Source organism: Poecilia reticulata, linkage group LG5, assembly GCF_000633615.1.
Source record: "Poecilia reticulata strain Guanapo linkage group LG5, Guppy_female_1.0+MT, whole genome shotgun sequence".
In the NCBI taxonomy this organism is placed as follows: domain Eukaryota; kingdom Metazoa; phylum Chordata; class Actinopteri; order Cyprinodontiformes; family Poeciliidae; genus Poecilia; species Poecilia reticulata.
This window is the reverse complement of record NC_024335.1, coordinates 33561589-33589189: the sequence shown is the minus strand read 5'-3', so window position 1 is coordinate 33589189 and position 27601 is coordinate 33561589. Positions and strand designations below refer to the sequence as shown.

The window sequence follows — 27601 nt, the reverse complement described above, 5'->3', positions numbered from 1 at the left end:
AGCGCAGGCTGCTGCAGGCTCGGGAGGACCGGGCGAAGCGCAGGCTGCTGCAGGCTCTGGAGGACCGGGCGAAGCGCAGGCTGCTGCAGACTCTGGAGACGGGGGCTCGCACGGAGCAGACTCCGGGGGCTCCGACCGAGCAGACTCCGGGGGCTCGGACCGAGCAGACTCCGGGGGCTCGGACCGAGCAGACTCCGGGGGCTCGGCTCCTCAGCACACTCGGGGGGTGGAGCCACGGGAAACTCAGGGAACCAAGGTGGCTGCTCACATGCAGCGGGCGCAGGGAAGACAAGGAACTCTGGGGGAGAAGGGAACTGACCCTGCCTTGGGGCTGGAGGCAACAGGGACTGACGCTGAAACGGGACTGGTACCGGAGGCAGCGGGGACTGATGCAACCTCGGGACTGGGACCGGAGGCTGCTGCTGGGTGGACACTGGGACCGGGACCTCAGGCGGCTCAGGGCGGCAGTGACGTCGGGGTCCGACTCATGATGGGCAGATCGCTAGCCGAGTTCCCAACCAGGGATTCATCCTGGCGTCCATGATATTGTCTTTCCTCACCGTAGTTTTTGGTCGAATCCTTCTGTCATAAAGTGGTTAGTGGGTGGTGAGGAAGTGGACGCAGGTGGAACCAGGAGGTGATGAAAAATGATGATTGAATGACAAAACCAAGGCACAGGACAACGGAGAAGAGCACGAGGAACATCTAACGGCTGCAACGGGAAACAGGCAACACACGACAACATTAGACAAGGATCCGACAAAGAACACAGACAACAGGTGAGACTAAAAACACACGGGGTAATCACGGAACGAGAGACACCTGGGAAACAATCAACGGGGAAAAACGCAGCGACAGAGACTCACAGGGAACAGGACTACACAGAAAAACTCAAAAATGACACACAGAAACACAGATCGTGACACAACGCCCCAGAGTGGAGCATCTTCAGATCTAACCCATAAAAATCCCAAATTCAAATGACTTTTTTTTTTTTTTTGCAATTTTGCTTAGCCATTTTGTCTCTGACATAAGCTTGGTGAAATTTGCTGTTAATTCTTCTGTTTTAATTTTGTTCCTCATGGTACCACCTCAAAGAAAAGCCCAGGTCTGAGCGGTGTGGTTCCAGTTGAACTCTGTAAAGGCAGTTCTGGTATTATCTTCCATGTTGGGCGAATCCTCTTCTGTCTGGTCAGAGCCAAAATGCAGGGCACAGCAACTTCACAGCCATCATCATTAGAGCTGTGGGGCTGTGGACCCTGTTGGCCGTCCCTGCACTGCTGCTGCAGCACATTCAGGAAACCCTTGCAGGACTCCAGGGTGTGAACACATGAACTGATTCAGATGGATGAATTCATAACTTCCATTTCTTGCTTCAAAGCAGAGTGCAAAACACAAGAACCTCTGCAGCAAAGAGCCACAGCAAGCACATTAGGTGTGCTGACCTCTGTACCCCGCTGAAACCATTAAAGGAGGCTAATTGGAAAGTTTGCCCCAATTTGTCTTCATTCTGAAGGCAGGAAGAGACGGCGCTGTTTACAAGTTGCAATATTGAGAGTGGGGACAGTCCCAGTGGTGACTGCCAGTGGTGGCAGTTTTGGGTGGGGGTGGGCTTTGTAGAATCAATGCTGTTGGAATGAGCCGTCCCTAGACTCCTAATTTTCTTCTAAGATTTCAAATAACCCAGAAAAGACTTTGCTCAGTGGATGCTAGAGGGTCAAGTGGTAAATCTGTATGCAGATTATAGCAAAAGAGAGATTTATTACGCACACTTATCAAGAAAGTGTATTTGAACCATGTATTTGAAAATCAATACAAGGTTATTACTAGGCTCATTAATCAAGTTTATTTATTTTCACAGTCCTGGTAAAAAGCTTTCAGTGGTCATCTTTTACGAATTACATGTTTTTACTGGGCCAGTATGGATTTCTAGCCACCCAAATGAACTCTTTTAGAGCCTGGAGTCATTGTTCTCTGCTTTGCCTCTGGTTTCAGGCACCATGTCCCCTTCTGCATGTACTCTTTCCCAATCAATACATTTTCACAGTAATATAACTTCATGTGCCCATGAGAGCTTGTGGTAAATTTACCAGCATACTACAAGTTGGAATTAAATCAGTGCATTTCCTGGTTGTCCTGTCTTCTGTTAGCCTTGTTAATTGATGTCAGGGCTATAATCGATACATTTTGTTGCAGTTGCACACATTTGATTTTGGGCCATTTACCCAGCGTTTCTCTCCAGATGGTTCACAATTTATGTTTTAACCTCAGTCTGATTGGGGGGATGGTGGGGTTGCAAAGTTTAACATTACTGATTCTCATTAGCTCAGTGACTGTGCTCAGCTCTTACCTGATGACAATCAATACTCATACGGCATCAAATCAATTCCCTTTATGGAGTGGAGGCTGGGGACCATAGTACTAATTTGTGTGTTGTAATCTACCCAAAATCTAATTTCTGATCATGAGTTTCAGTCAAAAAATTAACAATCAGTTTTTCAAGTCATTAGAGGGTATTGTTGTGAATTATTCTTAGTGTTCATGTTGCAGTCTTTTTAATGTGCAAAGATGTGATATGCTACTTTTCTGTCTCATATGTACACCGACACCAATCTGTCTTTGCTCAGACAAAAGGCTTCACCAATAATGGGAATCTAATTTAGTTTCCTTCTGATCTATGGAGGTTTGGAAATGTCAAATCAAAACAGGGGTTATTTGGGAGAGAAATAGAACAAAACCTTAAAGGATCAAAATAATACAAAACTAGAAAAATATTAAATATAAATAAGTCACCATGAGCTGCAGCATTGTTTTTCAAATATGTTTTTTAATTATTAAAGTCCAACTTATAGACACAAAAAGTCCCTGCTCTCAAAACCAGGCGTTACTACATATGGATTAGATGCAGTCTGAAACATCTGATTAATACAGCCGTTTAATACAGAAAAGCATTTAATGCTTTATCTTCTGACTGTTGAAAAGCTCTAGTGGTCTCTACAGATGGTATTATTATATTAAATCAATAAACTGTCTCCTCAAATGTTTTTTTTTTTTCTATTCATGGTAATCTTCTGCAGCAGCCATTAATTTTTTTCTCAGTGTTTGAGCAAAATGAAGCACAGTTTGGCCAGGTCATGTTTATTAATAAAAACATGTTCTTAAACACTGCGATGGACTGGTGACCTGTCCAGGGTGACCCCGCCTCTCGCCCAAAATGTCTTGCTGGAGATAGGCACCAGCACCCCTGCTGACCCCACTAGGGACCAGGGTGTAAGAAAATTAATGGATGGATGGATGGATGGATGTTAAGCATTTTATCTAACAGAAATCCTTTGGTCCGTTTGCTTGATCCAGACCAAACAAGCTATTTAGCTTCACATTGTGCTTTTTTGGAATTGGACTATAATTTGTAACTTAAGCCACAGGGGATGGGACAGAGCACAGGCCAAGAAAAATAAACTTTGGAAGTTCTGCTTGCTGCATTTCTGTTGTGGACATTTGTGGTGTTATTACAACTTCAATACCGTTTTGAATGTTAAGAGTGGCTCATGCAATGTAAGTTTTGCAAGGTGACATTTTAAATTTTGGAAGTGGAATAGAAAAAGCATGCTGCAAAATGAATGAGACAAGACATCTGACCCACAGCATGCGTCTAAGCAAAAACATTAAAACAGCAAAATGACTACATTCAGTAGGAATGTTGGCAATTTTAAATGGCTCATTTTTACCCCTCTTTTATCTTAATTTTGGGCTTTGAAGTCCAAAAAAACAAATATTTCCTGTAGTTGGTTCGTATTGAGGCCGGTCTGCATTCACACCAGAAGCAAACTGCACCAGAATTTGTTTTCAAGCGGACTGAAGCCAATTCCAAAAGTGGTCTGGGTCTGATTGTTCACACTGGTACAAAAGGTCTGGACTAAAGGTGTAAATAAGCTGGCAGGTGTGAATAGACCCTAATAAAATAAATTCTAAAGGTGTATAGGGTAAAATAATATTTTAACTTTCCCTCCTAGCCAGCATGCATATTTGATTATTTTAAAGACAAAATAACTTGTTTTGAGGACATTAACAGTAAGTTTATAGGGTTAAAGTGGAATGGCAGATGGTGTCCTCATTCCAATTAAAACAAAGGTAAAGATAATTGTATTTATATAGCACATTTTCAGCAACAAGGCAATACAAAGTGCTTAGCAATTGAAACTGAAACTGAATGTGAGTAGAAATGTAAGACTTTCAGCTCCTTCTGTTCACTATTGCTGTTTTACCCACTGTGGGTTTGTAGCTGGTTTGAAAATGTAATTTTTTAAATAAAATGTTTTATTGTGTCTAGTGCTCATAGTACTACAGAGAGGTTTTCATTTCTAGGTTGGGTGCCGGTTTGATAGGTCTCCTATAGAAGACCTTTCTCCTGACTCCCTCTTCCTTCACCATGGAAGTCATCATGTCATTAACTCATGTTGAAGCTGAAGACTTTGCTATTCCTCAGTCTTCCACAGATGACTTAGCCAATTTCTGGCTACTTTTGACTGTATTTTTTTTTATAGTTCCTGAATTTTAAAATAAAAAATATTTTAGAAGTCAGGTTGCACAAAATGACGCTTGTTATTTTGTGCAACAAGCGTGAAAACAATTGAAAAATAAATGTGTTATGTTATTAAAAACAGATTGAAGCATGCTGTCCAAGAAGATGGTCTTTATCCTGTGATACTAGCACATTCATTCATAGTCCATACTGATCCTGTTCTTATCCTTATCATAATGTATTTTTCAAAATGTAAAACAAAAAACACATCACTATAATCTCCCACTATAACTCCACCACTTCCAGCCTGATTGTCCACTATTACAATGTATCTCCGTCCTCTGAATTTCTATCAGTCCTCTCAATAAACTTGTTTGGGATTAGCAGCTGCTCACTTGATGGCCGCCGACAAGTGCTGATTGACTATCAGAGCTGTGCACTGAGGTATACCCATGCTAAAGTACAGCTCACCCTCCATTGTTCAATCATCGGCTACAGCTGAGCAACATGCATTATGGATGAAACTTGCCCTCTCTGTGCGCAACACGCGAACCGCCGAAAAGCTCAAAGATGAAAGCAAGAAACGTCAGACTGCGGAGAGTCAGCCTTGCACTGACCACGGTTCCTGCTGCGACCGCAGCGTGAGGTGGAACCGCAGATCAATCACAAGGCTTCGTTAATGGACCGAACAGCACAGATGGATTCTGCTCGGCCGGTTACCAGCTTCACAAAAGAACATCACTGCTCAATCTTTTAAACTCTTATGTCTCTGCAAGACCTTCCATCTGTTTTTGTATGAACGTAGGCGGACAGCCAGCTGATGTGTAAATATGAAGGCGCTGCAGCCTGTTTGAGTTGGCTTTTATCAGATAAAGGATGTAGGAATGTAGGTTTAAAAGAAGTGAAAATTGCAGAGAAACTAGTCGAGTTTGAAACAATTTTAGCGCTTCCTGTTCTAAAACAGGAAGCGTGTTTACGAAACATTTTGTTGCATAATTGTTGAAGACTATTTTGTTGGAAAATCTGCTGTTAAATGTTCTCTCCATGCTCTCCCAAGTCCAAAACAGAGCAATTCCTAAACCTCCCTTTAATAGAGTCTTTCAGGGAGGCACAGGAAGAGGAACAAATGGCTCTATTCAGCGGCGTCCAAAATGCTAATTCCTCCAGCCCTTTATAATGTTTACACGTTTGTAAGGGTTCCCATGTCACGACATGGCATGGTCCACCCTGGCCGGGGACAGCACGAAAAGGGCCAGGCGTGACAGAACATGAGAAATATGACGAGATGGGAGGTTTCGCCTGGAGACAGAATATCTGAATCTGCTTTTCCTCAGCAAAGGTTCTCACTGCAAAAGTGCAAAACCTTTCCAAGTATTTTTGGTCTAGTTTCTAGTGAAAACATATGAGCACACATGAAATAAGACAAAACTAACTTACAAGTAACTTGAACAAGACTAGGGGCTTGTTTTGGACAATAAGATAAGAAGTACGACTTCCTCTTGCAGATTAGTTTACTTATAACAGGACAATTTTCCCTTGTCACAAGTGAACAAATAGGCCAGTAGCATTGGAACTTTTTCATCACTGCTAAGCCGTTATTAACCTAAAATATTCAGTTATATAAGTGATTCTTGAGAATAGGGACAAAACAGGTCCTATGGATAAAGCACAACATTTGAATAAAATATACTCAAATTTTTTTTTTCAAATATATGACTAAACTAACCTGGGTCATGTGAGCACAACAATGTATGTTTTCCTGGTGTTTGCTGAATATTTTTCATTTTAAACTTTGTAGTAGGTGGATTGTGTCTATAAAATTCTTTGTCCTGGAGCAGAACTTAATATATTATAAAAGTTTAAAACAAATTAAGGAATACTAAGATAATATATTGTGGCAATTAAGTATAATTATTCAAATAAATAATTATAAAAGTATCAATAAATTGAATAAAAAATAATTTAATATATTTTCCAACTCAATTGAAATTTGTCCCTAGTTTTTGTCAACACCGTCAGACATAAAAATAATGTAAAAATATCAGGCATTATTCAGAGGCATCAGAACCTCTCAGGACCCCATGGCGTCTTCCCTTCTCTTCTTTTGCTAAGAGGGCTAGGCAGCTCTGGTTAGCATATGTTATTCTTTAGTTTTTTTCTTCTGTTTTATTCCTAAGTTGTTCGTCACAACCATGATGTCAACTTCATAACTGACAATTTAAAAAATTTTGATTACATTTTGTGAAATAAATGCTTAATTTTGACATGCTGTATAGATTTCATGGACCTGATGAGCTACAATATGGCCTCCTTCAGAATAACATATAAATTGAGCTAGTTTGGCATTTTGTCAACTCCGTCAGATGTCAACACCATCAGTTTTTAACTGACAGTGTGACTCTTTCAGTGAAAGTGTTGACAAATCTCACTTAAATGTGCAGTAAATTCATTTTAATGTATTTTATATAAATGGCATTACTTCACATGTATCAAGTATTTAATTTTACTAACTAGTTTGTCACCACCTTCCGCTCTGCGTCAACTCCATCATGCACTTCATGATGGAGTTGAAAAATAAATATATATTTTTTTAAATATTTATTTTGTTTCTTGAGAAGCATTTGTCTTTAAAACTGAGTAAAATATCACTAATAGGGTCATTAAAAATAATTGCATATTTTTGTCAGATGGTGTTGACAAAGTTCTGGGTCAGGTCCATTAAAAATGTAATTTTCAAAAAAAAAAGTTGCAACTGGGAGACTGCATCTTTACATTTCCAAAACATTATTTGTCATATTTGAATACATAACCTTGAGGAATAATTACATTTTTGGGGGGGGAAATGTAAACCCATTTAGTCCCACTTCTCAAGAATCACTGATATCTTTCTTAAAAGTTACTTCTAAGTTAGTTTTTTCCTATTTCAAGTATACTAAAATGTTTCCACTAGAAACTTGACCAAAAATTTGGTGTGAGAGAAATGAGATTTTTTTTGTCTTTGTTGTTTCTTCAGTCACTGAAGTTTGTGTTTTGAACATTTTCTTAGCCTCGGTGTTTGAGCTAATACCACTGAATGTTCTTTGCAGTCCATGCAAAGTCTATGCATGGACTTGTTAAACCTTGTTACTGGTTTAACAAGAAAATTAGGCAGCAATGCGACTGATAACAGTTTCAGTGGTTGGGCGTACCGTTATAGCAAATACCAGTAATGCAATAAGTTCCTAAATTGAAGAAGTTTTCTGGAGTCAAACACATGAAGGGCCAGGCAGAGCTTAGTGATTGCTTGGGAAAGTAATTATGCCTTATCTGTATGGCTGCTGGAAAGCAGTTTACAGACCTGTGGTTCCAGCTCTTTTTAAATCGAGACTACGTCAGATTCTCCTAAGGTGTTTCTTGTATGACTCAGCCAAGCCGTCGAACAGTTCCAGTGCGGTATCGACCTGTTGGACTGATTAGAGCAGAGTCCATCAAAGTTTTCTGCTAACTTCTAATTCCATTTACGATACCATACAGGTTATTCCCTGATTCAAAGCGTGCTCGGGTATTTGGATTGATGTTAGTGAACTGCTTTAGGTAATACTATTGATGTTTGAATTCTAACTATGCCATGAACAAAGGTGAAACAGAGAGAAAGCAATGAGTGGATGACTGGTGATAACTGCCATCAGTGTCATTTTTAACAAGTCTCCACTCCTCCATATGTGGACTATTTTTCCTTTGGTCATACAGAACCTTCCAAAAGTATTTGGTTTCCCACATAGAGATGAACCAATTTGATATTAATATCTGTACTGGTCCTCATATTGAAGAAAATTCTGGATCGGTTATTGTTGACGATGCGCTGGCTCCTTAATGACAGATCTATTCAGCTTCATTCTATGCTTTTGTGCTCAAAGTGATGTCATGCTTTATTTGTTTTACGTTACATTTAGAATTCCTAATTGCACTTTCTGAACCATTTGACAGAATGTTTGTTGCAGCTTATTTTTACATGTTAGACCACATTAGTCCAATCCATTGTTTTAGTCAGTCTCAGTTTATTTATTTTACATTGGTAAAGAAATTTGTAATTAAGTACATTTATGTCTACATTGAAAAAAAGGAACGTCTTAAGTCAATTCAGATGTTTTTCTGTATTATATCGGAATCAGGAGATACTAAACCTCAGATATCTGTATCGATATCAGAAATCAAAAGAGTGAGGCATCCTTAGTCACGTATTATCACATTTACAAGTTTTCAGACAAAAAAGGTTATCAGCATGTCAGGTCTTTTTAAAGATTGGCCAAAAAATTGCAATCGGTGCACTGCTGATTACAACTGCGCACCTTACTTTATTGGGATTTTACGTGCTAGATGAACAAAAAGTAGTACAGGGCAGGGTGGCAGGGGTGCTGCCAGAAATCTTGGGCCCCCTTGACAAAAAATTTTATTGGGCCCCCCGCGTAGCTGATGTTACAATTTTTTGAGTCTATTTGACCTATAAAAAGCATCACAATTTTAAAGGCTTGCATCTGCCTTGCTTTCTTTGATTCAATACTGATAATTAGCACAATATTTACTGCTCATGAATTTAACATCCAACAGTCCACATCCAGTATGCAAGTAGGTTGCTTACATTTTTTCTATTAGTTTTAGATTACTGAAATGTCTCTCCCCATGAGCAACAGTCAAAAGCAACGTGCAACTACACATAAAGCAATCCAGACTTCTCAAAAATGCTATGTAGTTGAATTTTATTCAGGCTGCAGTATATAACTTTAATAAAAAATATGTTTTGTCCATATTTGTTAAAGCTGTCACCATGTCGTAGCAGTTTGTTTTGAGACAGATAATCTGTGAAAACAATCATTCTCCTCCATCTCCTTCCTGAATTACTATTACTGGTTAAAGTAATGCACCGTTCTGACCAAAACAACCAATCAGAACCAGCAGGGCGCTCTTAGCACTGTCAGTCAACTTCATTCACTCACTGCTAAATGTGCTAATGGGGGAGAAACAACTTATCATTTACAAGAAACTGTTTATCTGCCGTTATTGGTAGCTATGCTAACTAAACTGAGTGTTCACAGTTTGAATCTGCACAGCTCTGTGCTATGCTAGCTGCAGTGAGGCACAAATCAAGGAGGAGGAAGGATGAGCAGCTCCACATGAGATTGTGATTGACAGCACTAAAACTGTACTGTCCTTTATAGTGGAAATTAAAATGTGTGGCAGTTTTAAAAGTCTTTGACAAATTCAAATATGCCAGTTTTATCCATCTTCCCATCAGTTCTTATTAGCTTCCATGCTGAAGACAACCATCCCTTCAGCATGGTGATTGTGTTTAGGGTGTTAGATTGTCTTTTAACATGAGTTTGAATGATAATAATAATAAAAAGCTTAATTTTGATCTCATCTGACCAAAACACCTTCTTTCCTGTTTGCAGTGTATTCATCTGGACTTGGGGGAAACAAAAGACAAGGTTTTCTTTTCATTCTGAACGCAAAACTTGGGAATCACACGAATAAACCTTATAAACCATCCCACCTGAGTTTGGGATCTTTGCCACTTCTCCAGAGTTCCCATGGTCCTCTAGATCAGTGGTCCCCAACCCCCGGTCCGTCGACCAATTGGTACCAAGCCGCGCAAGAAATAGTGAAATATTTCCGTTTTATGTATTATTGGGGTCTGGAGGATGTTTTATTTTGTAAATCCTTTAACTGGATTCTCTCGGTTACTTGCACACCAACACTGAGGCCACAAGCAGCAAAATGAGTAAGAAACAGATCAGATGTCTTTGGAAAGTTTCTTTGCAAAGGGGAAAAGGCCCAGAGAAGAGACAGGAGAATGGATTTATCCCAGACCGGTAGGTGAGTCTCACATTACAAGCCCGCTCTGCGTAACATGCGGCAACCGGCTGCTAATGAGGCAATGAAGCTTCAAGCTGCTTCGCCACATAGAGACCAACAGGCTGTGGATATAAGCAACACTTCGGGTGTTATTGTCTCTCATAACTCCCAGATGTAACCGTATCGTTGCAGAGAAACAAGCTAAGGACTCCGTAAGTCAGTATTGTGAGTTAAAGTTTTCACGAAAGTAAAATGTTCGTTTTTGTGGCGCATCTATCTTATTTTGAAGGGATATGTAAGCGTTACCATAGCGACCAAAGTCAGCGTTTGGGCAGTGGTCGAGAGGAGATGAGTAGAGCTTGAGTCTTAAGTCTGGTTTAGACGGAAAGATTTAAGAATTGTCGGCCGATTCTCCAAACCTCTGTGACCACAGAGCTGATAAATGTCCAACAGGTTCGATCGGTTCGTGTGTCCAAGGCAGGAGCAACACGAACCGATTCCAGTCACGAACATCCCGATTCCAGAGGATAATCCAGTAAAACCCCCAACATAGAATTTAGAATAACCAAACACGGATGACGATGTAAAAGCAATAGTGATAGTTTGTGGAGTCATTTTAAGAGATAAAAGACGTAACAAAAAGAATAGGCGGTGGATGAAAGACGACGGGAGCAGCTGCTCTATTTGCTGCACTATTGATTTGGAGGTGAATATGTTTTTTCATAGTTAACATTTTTAACTGATCCATCCATCCATCCATTTTCTTGCACAGTGGCGCAGTTGGTAGAGCTGTTGCCTTGCAGCAAGAAGGTTCTGGGTTCGATTCCCGGCCCCGGTCTTTCTGCATGGAGTTTGCATGTTCTCCCTGTGCGTGCGTGGGTTTTCTCCGGGTACTCCGGTTTCCTCCCACAGTCCAAAAACATGACTGTCAGGTTAATTGGCCTCTCCAAATTGCCCCTAGGTATGAGTGTGTGTGTATGTGTGTGTGCATGGTTGTGTGTCCTGTGTGTCTCTGTGTTGCCCTGCGACAGACTGGCGACCTGTCCAGGGTGTACCCCGCCTCTCGCCCGAAATGTTGGCTGGAGATGGGCACCAGCACCCCTCCCGACCCCACTGAGGGAAAAAGGGTGCAAGAAAATGGATGGACATTTTTAACTGAATAAACATAATAATGACCTTTAGATTTAATAATAAACATTTCCACATATCATCTCTGATATCCACCGGACTCTCAGTTGCACGATATGTCAGCTGTTTGGGTTTCCCCTCTGTTCTTATGTCACCGCGCTTTCTGATTGGCTACCTGTCACATTCAGCAGGTCGTATTCTCGTTCCCAGACAGGAAAAACCCCACAGGTTGCAATAAAAACTCCCAAGACAACCCATATTCAGGATTTAGCGGGAACACCAACAACCCCCTGGGCCGAAGCAAAATTTTCCAAGTCTTGACCGGTCCGCGGTAATAAAAAGGTTGCGGACCACTGCTCTAGATTGCTATTTTGAAAAATATTCAACATTCTTAGATAGTGGATGACGGATATTCAAGCTTTTTAACCAAATCATCATTTCAACATCTTCACAACATTCTCTTTAACCTTCCTGCTGTGTTTTTTATCTTCATGATGCTGTGTTTTTCCCTAATGTTCTCTAACAGTCTTCTAAGGCCTTTGGGGATTAAATGCCCACCACACTTTTAAGATTTTTCTGTGTAAAAATTTTTAGAAAATGATCCATTCATTTCCTTCTACTCCACAATTTTTCACTACTGTTAATTTTGCAACTTAAAAGCATTGAAGCTTAAAGTTGCAACATGACACAAAAATACCTTGGTAAGATATCATTTCTGGCATAGAGAGTCACACCAAAATCAAATGAGTGTTTAATTATTCCTCTTCATCACAGTTTTATAAAGCTGTGATGAACTCATCATAAAGCTGTGATGATGAGTTTGACGGTGTAGATCAGATTTGTCCCTACCACGTTGAAAGGCTTCTATTCAGGATTAAATATATGTGCACTCAAGAGTGAATGAAAGCTCAACAATTGTGCCAAAGGAAATCACTTTACCCATCATGCGGCTCTGCAAAGTGAGTCATCTTTTTCTTTTTTCTGTCTACCCCCTTTTTGTTGCATTTCTGTTCTTTTAAGTTTGCTGTCACATTTTGTTTTCAAACCAAAAAGCAGAGGCACTGCTTTTAAAACCATCAAAGTAACATGTTGAGACAAAGGTTGCTGCTGGTTTCCCAGTAAACACCAGCTCTTCACTTTGGTTTCAGTTGCCTTTTGTGGGCAAGAAAAAGTAGCTTGATGAGTCATTGGTTAACTCTTGTATTCAACCAATGCATGGAGTTTGTAGATCAGCTGAGCTGCGTTGTGTTCTGGAAACTGCCAAACCAACCCATAATGTGGGTGTTTCTGCAGCAGTAATCGATGGCAGAGTCCACAGCTACAGATGGCACACCAGCATTAATGATTTTTATCTTTATTTCCTCCTCTCGCCCTGTCCTGTTCGATTTTATGATTAAGCAAATTGGATTTGATCCCACTCAGTGCGGAGCGCAGCAGCAGCTAAATGATGCTGCTCCATCAGCACTTTAATAACCCGCTCTCCACCTGAGGAGGCCCAGCTCTTTTTTGCTCCCACCACTCAGGGCCTCTTGAGAACTGAATGAACTCCCCCTCCCTCTTAACCTCTCTTGCTCATTTGGAAACATCCAGCTTTTGACTGCTGTTATTTCTTAGCATTCTATAGCCTAAAATGTTGAGCAACATGCAGCAGTGAATGCTAAGCAAATGCTTTGCAAGCGTAACACTATGCAGGAGCTGGAATGAACATTCAGAAAACGGAACTGGGGCATTCATCTTGCCAGGATATGTGACACGAACGTTATTGATTGCCCTGGACTGATGACTGTAACAGCCTCCAACAAAGCTTAATATGACTGAATCAAATTATGAAGCTGCAACATGTGACTAAAAGTAATTCATTTATTTTTTTTGTTGTTTTTTTTTATTTGAAGAACAATTTTGAAAAGTCTCTAAAGAACACTTAAAAAAAAAAGTAATCTTTTTGCACAACTTTTTCATTGCATAAGGTTATATTTAAAAAAAAATGTTTCATTGCTTCCAAATTCTAATTCTAACAGCAGAGATATGAAATTGTTGAAGTGGAATAAAGTTTAGTTTTGAGTGAAACAAAGAGCTTATATTAGCGAGATACTAAACACAAGATGAAACAAAACATGATCACAAGAAGGAAGTCGGACATATTTAACAATATTTCCTGGATAACTAAGAATTCCTGTTTTGTTGTTGCCACAAGTAAAGTAAAAGTTTCTCAACGGTCAAATATGTTTTTAAAATCTGTGATCAGTGTAGGATATTAAAATCATGCTTTTCTCAGACTAAGATATTATTGTCAAAACGCTAAGCCTAAATCTCAAGCTTTGTTTTAAAAAAGCTTGAAGACTGAAGAAAAAATAACTATGAATAGCCGTTTACTTCAGTACTGATAAGAAGTAGACGCAAACTTCACCATCAGTAGCACCTAACTATTAGCCAATTGTAACCAGTTGTTGTCGGGCAGAACAACCATACTTTGTTAGTCTACTTCGTCCACACAGTGGGACAGCGAAAGTCCAACTTCCTGTTTTTTCCTTCATAATAAAAGTCTCAAACAGAAATATTTAGTCACGTTTTGTGACTAAATAAAAGTTCAATCAGCAACATTTTCAAGCTCATGTTGCGGAGTCTAAGCATAACTTAGACTCAGCAACGTCCACACGAAGAAGAAGGTGGTACATTTTTGTACATTAAAATAAATTTGTGCATCCACATAACAGGATGCAGCACCTCTGAAAACACGGTAGCAGATATTCCAAACCAATCGGCAGCGCTGCCGTACGAGCACAACCCCGTACGACACTGTTTGTTATTGGCCAGAGTGAGGCGCATGCCAGATGGAGAGAGAAATGGAGCTACCACGTTATCGTTTCACATGAAAGATGTACCCACTCTGGGACCCGGTTTCAAAAATAATCATCTTTATGTTTTCCAAAATACAGAATCTGTGGTCACACAGTCTAAATGACAACAGTAGCTACACCTGAAATCATTTCAGTGTGGACAGGGTCTTATGGTGTAGACTTGGTTTCATTTGGGGATCAAAATTGAAACATTTGTCACATTTTCAGCTGCTGCAGTTTGCTTTTACTGTGTCCAATGATCCAAACCCTTTGAAAAGCTTGCTCCCCTCCTCACCCGTGGGGGCGCTGCATCAATAACTACTGTAGGAAATTACATGAAAACCTCTGAAGAAGATGAAAGTGAAACGTAGCGGTTATAGGATTTTTCTTTTGTCATTGTCAAAATCAGAATGCAGCCTTTGTGTATTTTACCATAAACACTGTCAGCATCTGGACAGAGCATGACAAAGCAGATTGTGTCATCTCTCAGACTTTTCTTCACAATGTCTGTGAGCTTTAGTGAGTCAGCCACTGTAGACATACATCAGGTGTGGGGATTAAGGACAACTGTATAGATTTATTTTTGCTTTGCAGAGCATAACTGAATAACTCTTAATGTTTCCAAGTCTTGCATCCAAACAGTATTGAACAATTTTACACACTGACATTTCAATGATAATTGTGATTTGATAAATTGTGCTGCTTTTCATCACACTCCTTCTAATTAGTGGGTAGAGGACTCTTATTACAGTGGCTATGTAGTGAATTATTGTGATGATAAATGACAATAAGTGGAAGATTAATTTGCTTCAGTGTGACTTGAGTTCAGCAAACAGCTGCCCTCCACCTACTCAGAAAAAAGTCAAGTGATCATCTGTCTGCAGGCGAAGCGTTTGATGTTACCCTGACAAAGGCACACACTCCATAAGTCCTTTCACTGGATTTTTTATCCCCCCCGCCCACTCCGCACCCTGCCTGCTTTTAAGTGATGAAAAAAAATACTTTCAGGGTGTGCCTTGTTTTGCAGTTCAAAACAGACATTTGTTTAATTTGTACAAGCTCCCTTTCATGTGGCAGCAACTCTTGAGAACCTTGAGTTCTTGATCTGGCATCCAGCTTTATTTTACTCCAGACACCCATGATGAAATCAGAGGACACCCATGGTCCTCTGATTTCATCTCCTGTGTGTAGGTCGCACATTTACAGTCAAAAACTAAACATGCACTAGAATATTCTGGAAAATTCTATACAAATGATAAGTTTGTTGCTTTCTTACATTAAGATATCATCGGTGTTACGTGCCATCTTGTCTTGTTAGTCAAATGTGTCGAATCAAAATAAAACGCTCCCACTTTTTTCAGTCTGTAAACACATTGCTCAAGGATTTTGAGATTGTTTTGGTGGTATTTTTAAAATCAAAATTACACATTTTTTTAAAACTACTTTAGAAATATTTCAATATTTTTCTCCATTAAATCCCTTCCAAAATCTACATAATCCACAAACAAAAAAATGTGGGGAATTTGAGGGAAATTTGGCAATTGTGGAATCACGAAAAAAGGAAAGGACTGTTCATTAGTAATAATCCTTTGATACATTGTTTTTTTTTTTTGTTATTTTAAATCCACTTCACACTGCCGTAACAAGGAGACAGTTTTTTCCACCAAGTCACCAGGTGCTGTTTTATGCACGGCTCTAAATTTTCCAGGCACTGATGTTATTTATGTCTGTGTCATTCACTGGCCTGTAGGAAAATGTCACTTCCTCAACAAGCCCTCCAAGGTGCAGTGAATACTTCTAGAAAATATGTTATTTTCTAGAAGACATGGAGTATAAATGATCCAATCAAACCCTGAGAACTAATACCTCTGCTGTTGCTGTGGTCCTGGGCCCACACATGCAGTGAAGAGCTCTTTTTATGCGCTTGCTGAATGGGCATGATGATGAGGTTTGAAAAGTTATGTAGCCAGCCTTTTGACGAGTTTGTCTTGATAAAAAAACACACTGACACATACACATTCACCCATCTTTTAATTTGTCTCAAATATTGTGCCTACCTCTCCGTTTCTATCCCGGGTTGTCCAAGTGAGACGAAGCCCACCATGGTTTTTCCACAGCAGGATTAGTGGTGTGCTGCAGCAGACTGATGCGCCTCAGTGGGCCTGAAGGGCTGATCCATGAAGGACTGACCCTGAGATGAGGCACCCAGCAGGACACTCCTTAAAAGGTTGTTACATGTGGCTTATTATGACATCTCCCACTCAGCCTTTTCAGTTAACTATAGACTGGAAAAAAGACAGTTTTCTGAAAATAATTAATCCCAATTGTTGCTGTTGTTATGGAGGGGAAAACATGTCTGGTGCTTTAGATTCCTTTATGAACCTTTAAATAACGGTCATGGAGCAGTATTATGCATTTTCCAGCCACATAGTGTAGTTTTATAGGACAATCAAGTATTACCTTCAGTTGTTATATAAATCAAAAAAACTTAGTTGAGTTTCACATGTTATTCCCTCATCAAAAACATACCTGGAATATGGCTTGATTCTTTCATGCACATTTGAGAACAAACAGCTCCCCCACTCAGCTCCTTCAGACTAGCCAGCAGCCATTAGCAAACACCTGGTGGAACTGCTGAGCTGAAGGGAACTGTTGAGCTCTATTATAGGATCTACTTCTCAGCTCAACGCTATTAACCCTTGTTAAAGGGTTAAAAGAGGAGCCATGTTGGGATGACTTCCTGAAAGAGGAGGAAGACAAATTGCACAGCTGAATGGTTGCCATTCAGCTGTGCAAAAACATACCTCCAAGTACATGGAATAACATTATAAACATGAAATAAAACACAAAAAAAATTGATTTCACACAGTTCTGTCCCTTTAAATTACAGCCAAAAATGACTACGTTTTTGAAAAAATCAACCTTCACTTGTATGTTCCTCAGTGGAGATCTAAGCACACCGTGTTGGTGCGTGTGTGCTTAGCCCTCCAGCCATTTGGAAGGTGTGTGTCCAGGGTGTATCTTAGAGCAGAGCCAAGCACCAAGCCTGGTTACCATGCCGACACACCTAACAGGGAGTCACAACATTTGTCTAAATGAATTCATTTTCAAGCTCATGTTTGCCTCTGTATTCTCCGTCAACTGTGTACACATACTTAATGGTGATGGACTGTTGTTAGTGACCTGGGAGAAATGCTTTATTGATTCTGGGAGGGTGGTGTACGGGGCGAATTATTACATTTTCTTCTTAGCTGATGCTCCTTATGAACTTATCCATAGGATAGGAGGGAGGAAAGATGAAGTGCCAATTTACTTGAATACTTGAGAATTTAGGCATTTCTTTTTACCAGTCAGCTGATATATTGAAATTTCAGACTTTTTCCAGCATTCTCGTGTTCTCTATGTACAGGAATACACAAAGAGCATATTTAGTGTTTGCTAAATGTTTACTCACCTCTCTGAGGTGTTGTACACACAACATACAAAACCCAGGAAGACGGAGCAGACGGTGTTGTGCTCATTGTGTTCAGTTGGTGTGCTAATCGGGACCAGGGATCCCCCGATTGCTGCCACAGTTGCTGAGCTCACCATCTGTGGTGCTCTGACGGCTGGCAGCCTCGCTGAGCGAGCAGCAGAACCGTCTGGCCCAACTTTACCTCAGTCCTCACAGGTACTTACAACCTTACTGTCAGTCTGCAAACGCTTCGTAACAATACTCATTACAATTTTGTCACTCTGCAAACACAAACGTTATTGTATTTTATTGTGGTCTTTTGCAATACACCAGCAGAAAGTATCCTACATTTTTAAATGGAAGGAAAACAATACAATCATATAATCATAAAAGAATAAATACTTTAGAAGCGTTTGTAGCTTAGGGTTTTCTTCCATAATTGCTCTGTTGGTCCATCCATCTTCCTGTCATCTGTGCTGAGGAAAGCAACCTCACAGCATGCTGCTACCACCATGTTGAGGATGGTATGCCCATGCCAGAATGATTTACAGTGTAGATATGTGCCAGATGTATAATTTGTGTGTAGAAAGTTTAATTTGGTTTCTTCTGACTGGGATGCCTTCATCTACATATTTATAAGCATGTCTCCAAATTTTATGTCTTTGTTTTACATTATAATTATTATAATTATTATTTATTATAATTATTAGAATTTCAATAATCAGAGATGCACTGATATAAAATTTGGGCCAAAATCCGATATTTATATTTGTTCTGATACCCGATATTTATCGATATTGCTTATATTTCTATTACTCTACCCTTTCAACACCATTAAAAAACCATTCTGCTGACATTGCATGATCACATTCACATTACTAAACAAATATGACATCACCATCTAGCTTCCTACTCCCTGTAATGAAAAACAAAGGTAAACGACAAAAGAATGGAAATAAACAAGTTATTAGTAAAGGACTGATACCATCCATCCATCCATTTTCTTGCACCCTTGTCCCTCAGTGGGGTCGGGAGGGTTGCTGGTGCCTATCTTCAGCTATCGTTTCGGGCGAGAGGCGGGGTCACCCTGGACAGGTCGCCAGTCTGTCGTAGGGCAACACAGAGACACACAGGACACACAACCATGCACACACACACACTCATACCTAGGGGCAATTTTGGAGAGGCCAATTAACCTAACAGTCATGTTTTTTGGACTGTGGGAGGAAACCGGAGTACCCGGAGAAAACCCACGCATCCACAGGGAGAACATGCAAACTCCATATAGAAAGACCCAAACCCAGAACCTTCTTGCTGCAAGGCAACAGCTCTACCAACTGCGCCACTGTGCAGCCCAAAGGACCGATACCGATAAATAAAAAAATGAGCAGCAAGTTAATCAGGGATAAGATCAGTACACAGAAAAAAAAATAATAAGAGATTGTACAATAAGGACAGTTTTAGGGGAGCACTGACCGCAGTTTTCTGGCTGGTCACCAATTATGATTTTTATAAATCCTGACCTGCTCATTCTGATTTTGGCTGATGCAATTTTTTTTCTGAATTGTTGCTAAATATAGCAAGAAAGTCGCTGAGTTGGTAATAGTGGGGTGAGTATTCTTAATTGCAAATGTGCAGACATGACCTGGTGGGTGGGGCTAACAGTCAAGTCTCTCTCAGCGGGGAGCAGAAGAGGACAGTAGTTGATTTTTAGGCTTTTGCTGAAGTAGATAAGATCAGGGGATAAGATCAGCTTCACATGTCTGCATCGGCCGATCACAGATCTGACAAAATAAAGGAAATCAAAGACGATAAATGGGCTGGGCGATGAATCTGTGCAATGCTGTGAGAGCTTGGTGGAGCCAGCTGCACATTGTTTAAAAAGCCCAGAACCTACAAATAAGGATGGTGTGACTTTGTGTGTTTCAAAAAAATTTGTTTCCGTTGCAGTTTTGCAAAGTTTGATGCGGCAGAATTTTTTTTATCAGAAGAATTTTTGAAATTGGAATGTTTCCATTAAGCCAATTTATTTTCAGAATGTCAATTTTATGGTCAATAGAAATGCAAGTAATGACTCAAAAGTGGGATAAAATGTGACATGACAATTCAGAAAACTATCAGATATGTTAGTCTGCTGTGAAAACACTGGATATAGGTCACATTTGCCTGCCTAACAGCCTAATATGTTGTCTGGTCTACAGACAACAAGAGAACAAAAAGAGAAGTTCTCTTTTTGCCCAGCTGATTAGTTTAGGTTTTTGTAGTAGCATAAGGATAATGGGTTGATGTGAAGCTTTGAACATTGCTTTTAACCTAATCCTGCATGTGACATGATGTGATGTTTCGAAGTGATGTGGGACTTCCTGTTCAGATTAAACGGCTTCAGATCATGACTGCTGCAGAATGCCTCAACCCTGTGAAACTTTTAAAATCTCCGCGATAAGAATAAAGATAAGGGCACCTGTTACCATGGTAACTCCAAGTAAAATCGCACAGAAAACCACAGTGGTTTTCATATTGATTCAGAATGCAGAATGAAGACCTTGGTATCAGTCAAAGGCAGGTTGCCCAGCTTCTATCTTCCCAGTGCCAGGTTAGAGGCTTATTGACCGTTTTTTTTTTGACAGACTGACTAACAGACGAGTTTTTCAGTGAAATGGGCCGCAAGCCCAAAGTTCAATTAAAAGCCCCGCTCTACATGAGAGCAGCATATTTGCCAAACGGGGAGAAAAGTGTAAATCAGTCTTCATGCTTCCTCAGCAACCTGCTTGTCCTTGGGGAGTATTGATGGCTACGCCTCAACTCATTTTTTAAAAACACCCATCAAAGCTGCTACATTTATCTTATCCTGACAGGTTGAGGGGGATTTTTATGCGGCACAAGTGCTTTGGAAACACATGGCTTCACTTTAACGAGCTAGCAAGGCACGTGAAAACCACCTGCCTTTTTTCTAAAAAGGCAAGTCCAAGCAGCAGGAAAAGTAACCTGGCTTTAACTCGAAGCATGCTTTTGTTTTCTCATTCAGCTTTCTTTTGCTTAACAGACTCAGCAGGTCAACAGAGCATTAGTCTATTTCCATGTTCACGATACGACTGCAGGCTTTCGTTTTGTAGTGGTCAGATAAGGTTGTGTAAATCCTGCTGATGGAAGATAAGAGACATGTCATAAATTAAGACTCTTGTGGGGAACCGTGAATTTCTTGATATTATATTGTCACCTTCCTAAAATAATGGTCTAAGTAATTTTTTGCCAAAAGGGATTTTGTCAAAAAAAAATCACCCCTTTTTTTTTTTTACAAAAGAGGATTTAGACAAAAGCCATCACTATTTGCAATAAATAACCATCATTTAAGGGATGTGACAATATTGATTTCTGAAGTAGATCTGACAGTTGCTGAGTGTCCAAAACAAATGTGCGCCAAACTTTGTCGCTTTTCTGCTAATGTTGAAATGTGTGCCAGTTTAATGCTATGAAGCTTACTGGAAATATGCCTGCGCTGTAAACAACTGTTCTCCACTGAGAAGAGAGAAGTGCCAGGCCAAATGAGATAGCTGTTGATGTTATCTTAATATTTAGAAGTGTGACCAACATGGACTGCACGGCTTCCTTGACTTCCTTCCTTAGATTGCTAAAACTACAGCAATAATCATCCATCCATCCATCCATCCATCCATCCATCCATCCATCCATCCACACTACAATTCTAAAAAGAGCAGAAAATTGGTGTCATTGTTCACAACTTCTTCTGTTCGCTAATTGACCCAGTAGAAATTGACCACAGACGGTACAAGTTAAGGGGAGAAATCCCTGAGTGCGTTAGAAGCAAGAACTTTTTTCAAGCGGAATCGCACAGGAAGGCAATGGACAGGCTTGTGTTTCCATCAAGGAAATTTATTTTCAGATTTCGAATTTGCACAATTTTAAGGTCAATGGAGATACTTTTAGTATGAGGTATGACAACTATCCAAAGATACAGTGAAAGTAGAAGAGTCCTTCACAGGATGTTGCTGGTTGGTTCCTGGGTGTGAATAAATGTTTGCCTTCTCACCCGTGTTTGTCGTGTCCAGATGGTTTAATCAGCCGGGCTCAAAGTGTGAAAGAGCCGCCGCGGCGGACAGAAAGGGGAAGAGGCTTTTCCCGGGGCAGTGCCCAGGACAATGTCAGGTTTGTCTGGCCCGAGTGCACAACACTAAGCGTCTCTGAACTGGCAGCCCGCCTCGGGACCTACCCATCCCGTCCGGCTTCCAGGGCCGTCCAGCCCCGGAGCACTAAGCAAAGTTCATAAGGCTTCCTTCTGTTTGTGCGGCTATAAAGGAGGCTCCATCCTGTTGTAGCTCAAAGAGGAGCTTATGGGCTCGCAGATTCTGGCACTGGCTGTGCAGAGGAGTGAGTGTTCTCAGTTACTGACTCTGGCTGACTGCTTTCATTATAAGAAGATATCCCCCCTCCTCAACACCCCAGCCACCTTCATACCCCCTCATTAGATCCAGATCTGGGACTTCACTAACAACACTTAAATTGTTATCAAGCCATTCACCTCAATCTCCATGTGAATAAGTATCCATCCATCCGTCAGTCCATTCATCCATCGTTCATTCATCATTCATCCAACATCCATCCAATATATTCATACGCCATTCCATCCATCCATCCATACATCCAACATCCATCTGGACATCCATCCATCTATCCATCCAATATGTCTGTCCACCTATCCATCTTCCATCCTACGTCATTCCTTTTTTTAAGAGTAAATGCAATATTTAAACACCCACTAAAGAAATATCTACATTCCTGTAACGAGTATGCAAAATCAGCCAGAACCCAAAACGCAGCCAAGACCAGAGATCAGATCAAAAAGTTTATTACTAAATAAAGGGAAGGGGGTGGGTTCCACRGGGAGTGGTCACACTGGTGAGTGAGGAAGTGGGGGACCAGCGGGGTCGGGGAGCCAGCTTGGAGGGGGTAGGGTGAAAGGGCAGAGGGGGCCGCAGGGACTCAGGGATGAACTAGATGACAGGGACAAAATCCACAAACCAGAGGCTAGTCGTTAACACAGTCCAGGGTCATGCACGGGGGTTTCTCAGGCAAGGTAATCCAATAGACGGCAACCAGGAGGCAGGGTCAGGACCAGGCAGGGTTCAGCAACAGGAGGGCACAATCTTCAGAGCAGAGGGAAAAGGCAAAATCAGTGGTCAAAAACAGGCAGGATCAGAAAACCAGTAGACTACTTGGAACATGGACAAGGCTTGAAAGCTGTGACAGTGGCAACAGACGATCTCGCACTGAGCTGGTGACGAGCAGCTGTTTAAATAGGGAGCAGCACAGAGCAGGTGAGGGTAATGAGTAATCAGCCCACTGAAGGTGGAGCTGAAGGGCTGAAATCATGACAATTCCTTCATAAAATGCAGCAAAAAAGGACAAAGAACGCAGAAATCTTGATTTCTGGAAATATATTCACTCTTCACATAGGAAATGTGTAAAATGTCTGAGTAGTGGTGTTCTGTCTCATTAGGACAGTCAGCTCTTTCCGATTCTTCCCCTCTGCCCTCCGTAAACCCCCTACCGAGGTAACAACCTTGTCATCTCAGGCTGTAAGTCTGCTCCAAGCAGCCGTGCTTTGGTTGCTGTTTTTCCACCGTGGTTACGACCCACATCAGCATAATTCAAGCATGACCCTCCTCCCTTCCTTTCATTTTCTGCCTTTTCTCTCCCATTTAAACCCAAGCCTCTGTCCTGAGTCCACATCGTACATCATCCAGCACCGAGGTTTTCCCTCTGTTTCCACCTCCCCCTGCATGTCGTGGGAGAGATTCCTCCCCCCAGTCCTTTTCTTTTACGTTTGAAAACTCGCATCAACAGCACAAACCCTCACTCCACAATGTCGGATGTTCTAGGCCAGGAAACAGACATAGTTCCCTTTCTGATGTAGACCAATCTCCTGCAAACTTCTTAAGACATTTGAACATTTTCTTGCATTGAGAAAGGGGAAGAGTGAAACAAAAGGTCGTCCAACAAAGTGCAGCGCTAATGCTGGCTGACAGTCTTAAGCAATTTGATGCGAGTCTCCAGCAGCATTAGCAAAGAATTAAGCAGATTGTCAGCAGCTGACAGAACGGACTCGCAGCAGGAGCAAAACTCAGATTCCCAGTCAGCGGGGAATCTGGCTCCCCATCTCAGATTCTCCTTTTCATCGGTTCTCCCAGCCGATTATTGCAAATAAACACTTCGCCGAGCCTACAGGTGCATCAAACGTCTTCCATTATGCTAATGTAGGAAGCAGGAGACGGGACTGGTGGTGCAAGATGAAACTCACATTCCTCAACTCTTGTTTGTGCACACTCACTGAATAGCCCTTAGATCAGCCTTTGTGGGAGTGATTGTCAGCAGCTTAATGAGCTTCTTTGCCAAGCTAAAGGCGTTGGCAACATATGTGACTACACTGCCTCTTCGCCTCTGTCTCAACCTGCATGATACAACATAGAGCAAGCTCAGCGTTCTTTCTCCCTATAGACATCAGAACTCCCTTAACTCATAATTTTCCTGTTTACTCCGGATTTGAGCGACCCGGAAAAAGGAATTGTTACTCCTCTCATGGGGACCAGGACTGAGAATGAGAAAGTCCGATTTTGTAAGTAACTATTTGCTACATCTGACGATACCTTCTAGGGAATGCTCTGGTTCCTCCAGGTTCACTTCAGTTAACACTAATAATCCTACACCGTCTCAATAGGATTTTATTTAATATGGAATACAAGGATGCATAAGTAATACTTTCAGCGATATTTTCATTATATCATTGATTGTAGTTCTTACTGTCACTCTTTCCTCTTAGTGGTTGTCTTTGATTGATTTTAGTTGACCTTAGTGCAGCTAAACTAATGTCTTACAGACATAAATGTTACTTCATGTTTTGGAAAAAGACACTGATAGCAGGAATTTTTGATAAAATACCTGCTATTGGAAATTTTTGAAATAATTTTTATTTTATTTCAGTTTGTCTTTATTTTTTCACTTTCTTGCTTTCCAAATAAGAAAAACAAAACTTTTCCAAAAGCAAAATGGATATGTTTTCTTTTATATAATATTGTGAAAAATGATGTAAAAAAGAGGCAATTTCCAGTCTGTTGGAAAAAAGGAAAAACTTTTTGAAATTCATTGCAATTATTCCATTAAAAATGGCAAAATCTGATTAAAATCTTGCTCTATTTTATGTCTATTTCTAAAAATAGTTGGTCCTTATTCTTTTTGACCTGTTATTAAGAGTCATTGAGGAAGGTTCAAACATTTATTGTAGACAAAACAGCAACATAAGTCATCCCCCAACTTCTCTTGCACCTGTTATGTTTAGATTCACAGCACAGCTACGTCATATAAATGGTAAATTTCATGCAGATCAAAACCGTCTGCACTAGATCTGCACTGATCAGGGTTCTGGTTTTTTATTAAGACTTTGTTTTGCCATCTCTAATTTTATCTGGTTTTACAGCGACAGTCAACAGTGATCAAATAATTATTACCAATCTTGCCACATTTAATGAGTGGTCATTAACCAATTATATGAGGAGCAGAGGTGCTGCCACACTGCATGTTATGAGAGCAGAGTTTTGCTAGTTAAAATACACAGATGACTGTTAAGTTGACATTTTAAGCTGTTTGTAAAGTTCCCGTCAGGCTGCAAGGTTTGTTATGCACATAGGGTTGCCACCTTTCAGAAATTAAAATAAGGGACGCTCCCCATGGCGCGTCACCCTACTCTCATTGGGTGGGACTTCCACTGCAGTGATAGACATTATTTTATGGCGGTGTTTTTTGTTTTTAAAAAGTGATCCGTAGAGCAATCATTCATGCATAGTTGGTTAGAGTATCCCAAAATTGTACTCCAATCAGAGTCGCATACCTTAAAAACACTTTTAATTAAGCAAGTGTAAAAAGTATTTGGTAAACTACTCAAGTACTGATCAACTGATCATAACACTTGATTTAATATTCAAAATGTGTCCTCAGACAGCCTAAAGTATAAAAGTTATGTGAACATTCTGGTACTGTAAAGAGCATTACTAAAATAATTATAGAAATAAGGAGTTAGGTTTGGAGGCTGGTTCTTGAAGAATTTACCACAGGGGCCAGGATAGTTAGTGTTTTTCCATGGCGACACTTGAAAAAGAATGGGGTGAAAAAACACAAAAAACAGAGCAATATTTCATCATTTAAAATAATAAGTGAGCCAAAGAGCCACTTTTGTCTCCAGAGATCTTGGTTTCAGATCCCTGGCAGATGGAAAGTATGATCATATACAGCAGCTAAAAGTGCAGCACTATAATTTTTAATTCGTTGTTAAAGTAAAATTGTGAAGGTTTTTAAAAAAATGATCCACCACTGTGTATTAACATAAGACATGTATTTAGTATAACTTCTTTGGCGCATAGCAGCACTATGCGCCACAATGGACACATTTTTTTTAATTGCCTGTGTTCATCCTCACTAACATTATTCAGCCTAGGATTTGCGTCTTTCCTCGCATGTCCGTATCTTTATGAGAGGTTTTACTTCTAAGTACGGTGAAGAGTCGGGTCGAGGACGCTGTAAAAAGACGGGTTGATAGCTCCTCACTGCGGCTGCGTAGTGTCGGTCTCTAGGCAACCATGACAACAGCGTCAGTCCGTAGTGTTCTGGGGTTCTGTGTAGCTCCCGCCACGACAATTTAGCTGACCTTAATATTTCCTGTGTTTTGTTTTGGTCATTATTGTTACACTTAGTGCGTGATAGGCGTGTCTATCGGACATGTATAGAATACGGAACGAATCGCGTCCCGTATCGGTTCAATGCGGGACGCATCATTTAACAGCCAAATACGGGACGATTCCGTATTTTACGGGACCGGTGGCAGTTTTGATGCACATGCAACAAAAACAATGGTGAATAGCATCGTGCTGTGTGCTGTGTGTGTTGCTTAACCTGTTCAGTTTAACACAATTTGATATGGAACATTTTGTCAGCCAGATTCCCCACTGACTCGGATATGAGCATGTGGCTTATGGGAGACAGATAATTGCTTTATAAATAAAGTGAAAGCAAATGAAGTGGTAGCTGAGTGTCAAAAGCACATGGTGTTTCGATGACATGCTAAAATTACAACGCCATCCAGTGGCCTGGAATGCAACTAGAGCGGATTCAAGGTGTCTTGGTGGTGTCATGTCAATGTGATACTTTAGCTCAGTCAACATCTGAAAATACTAAGGGTACATTTAGCCTTAGTAATTAGCACAGTTAGCATAGTAGCTGTAAATATGTATTTTCTCTTACCATGCTTCCACAGAGCATGTTGTTATGGAATAGGTTCAGATTGCGTGCTTCTGAACGTCAATGTTTTGTCTAGAGTTAGTGCCCATATATATCTTTTCTAGGAACTAACCATGTATCATCAACAGGGGGCAAGATGGTGAATGTCCTGTGTCACTCCCACACTTTTTGTTTGTTTGTCTTCAGTCTGACCAAGGGTGACGTCACGATTCGTACTGAAGAACAACGTATTCCACAGTGTCTAACTGAAACCAGATTTGACATTCTGGAGCTTTGCTTGGTCACCCCGTGGAAACGTGACACTGGTTCAAAATCATTGAATGGACTATAAATCATGTTGGTAGCAAAGCCTTATGTCAGTTGCATTGGTTTCCAGTATATTCTAAGATTAATTTGCAGAATTCTCAAATATAAAATCCCAAAGTTTCTTGAAATATTTTTTTTTTCTTTAAACACAGATTTGCTTTGAGTCTTAATTGATTAAAAAATGAAAGTGTTTAAAAAGATCATTCAACAGAGTCATAA

General features: G+C 40.5%; 1 protein-coding gene across 7 annotated transcripts in view; it reads left to right on the top strand.

Annotated features, from left to right (window-relative positions):
• Positions 1–27601, top strand: part of chl1b (cell adhesion molecule L1-like b) — a 140853-nt gene that overhangs the window by 45750 nt on the left and 67502 nt on the right. Inside the window, exon 1 of one of the 7 annotated variants that reach the window (XM_017304926.1) lies at positions 24248–24404. The exons of the other annotated variants lie outside the window; for them this stretch is intronic. The gene's annotated coding sequence lies outside the window, so the exon portion shown is untranslated. Of the gene's footprint in view, positions 1–24247; positions 24405–27601 lie in introns of those variants that run through there. 7 annotated transcript variants of the gene reach the window in all.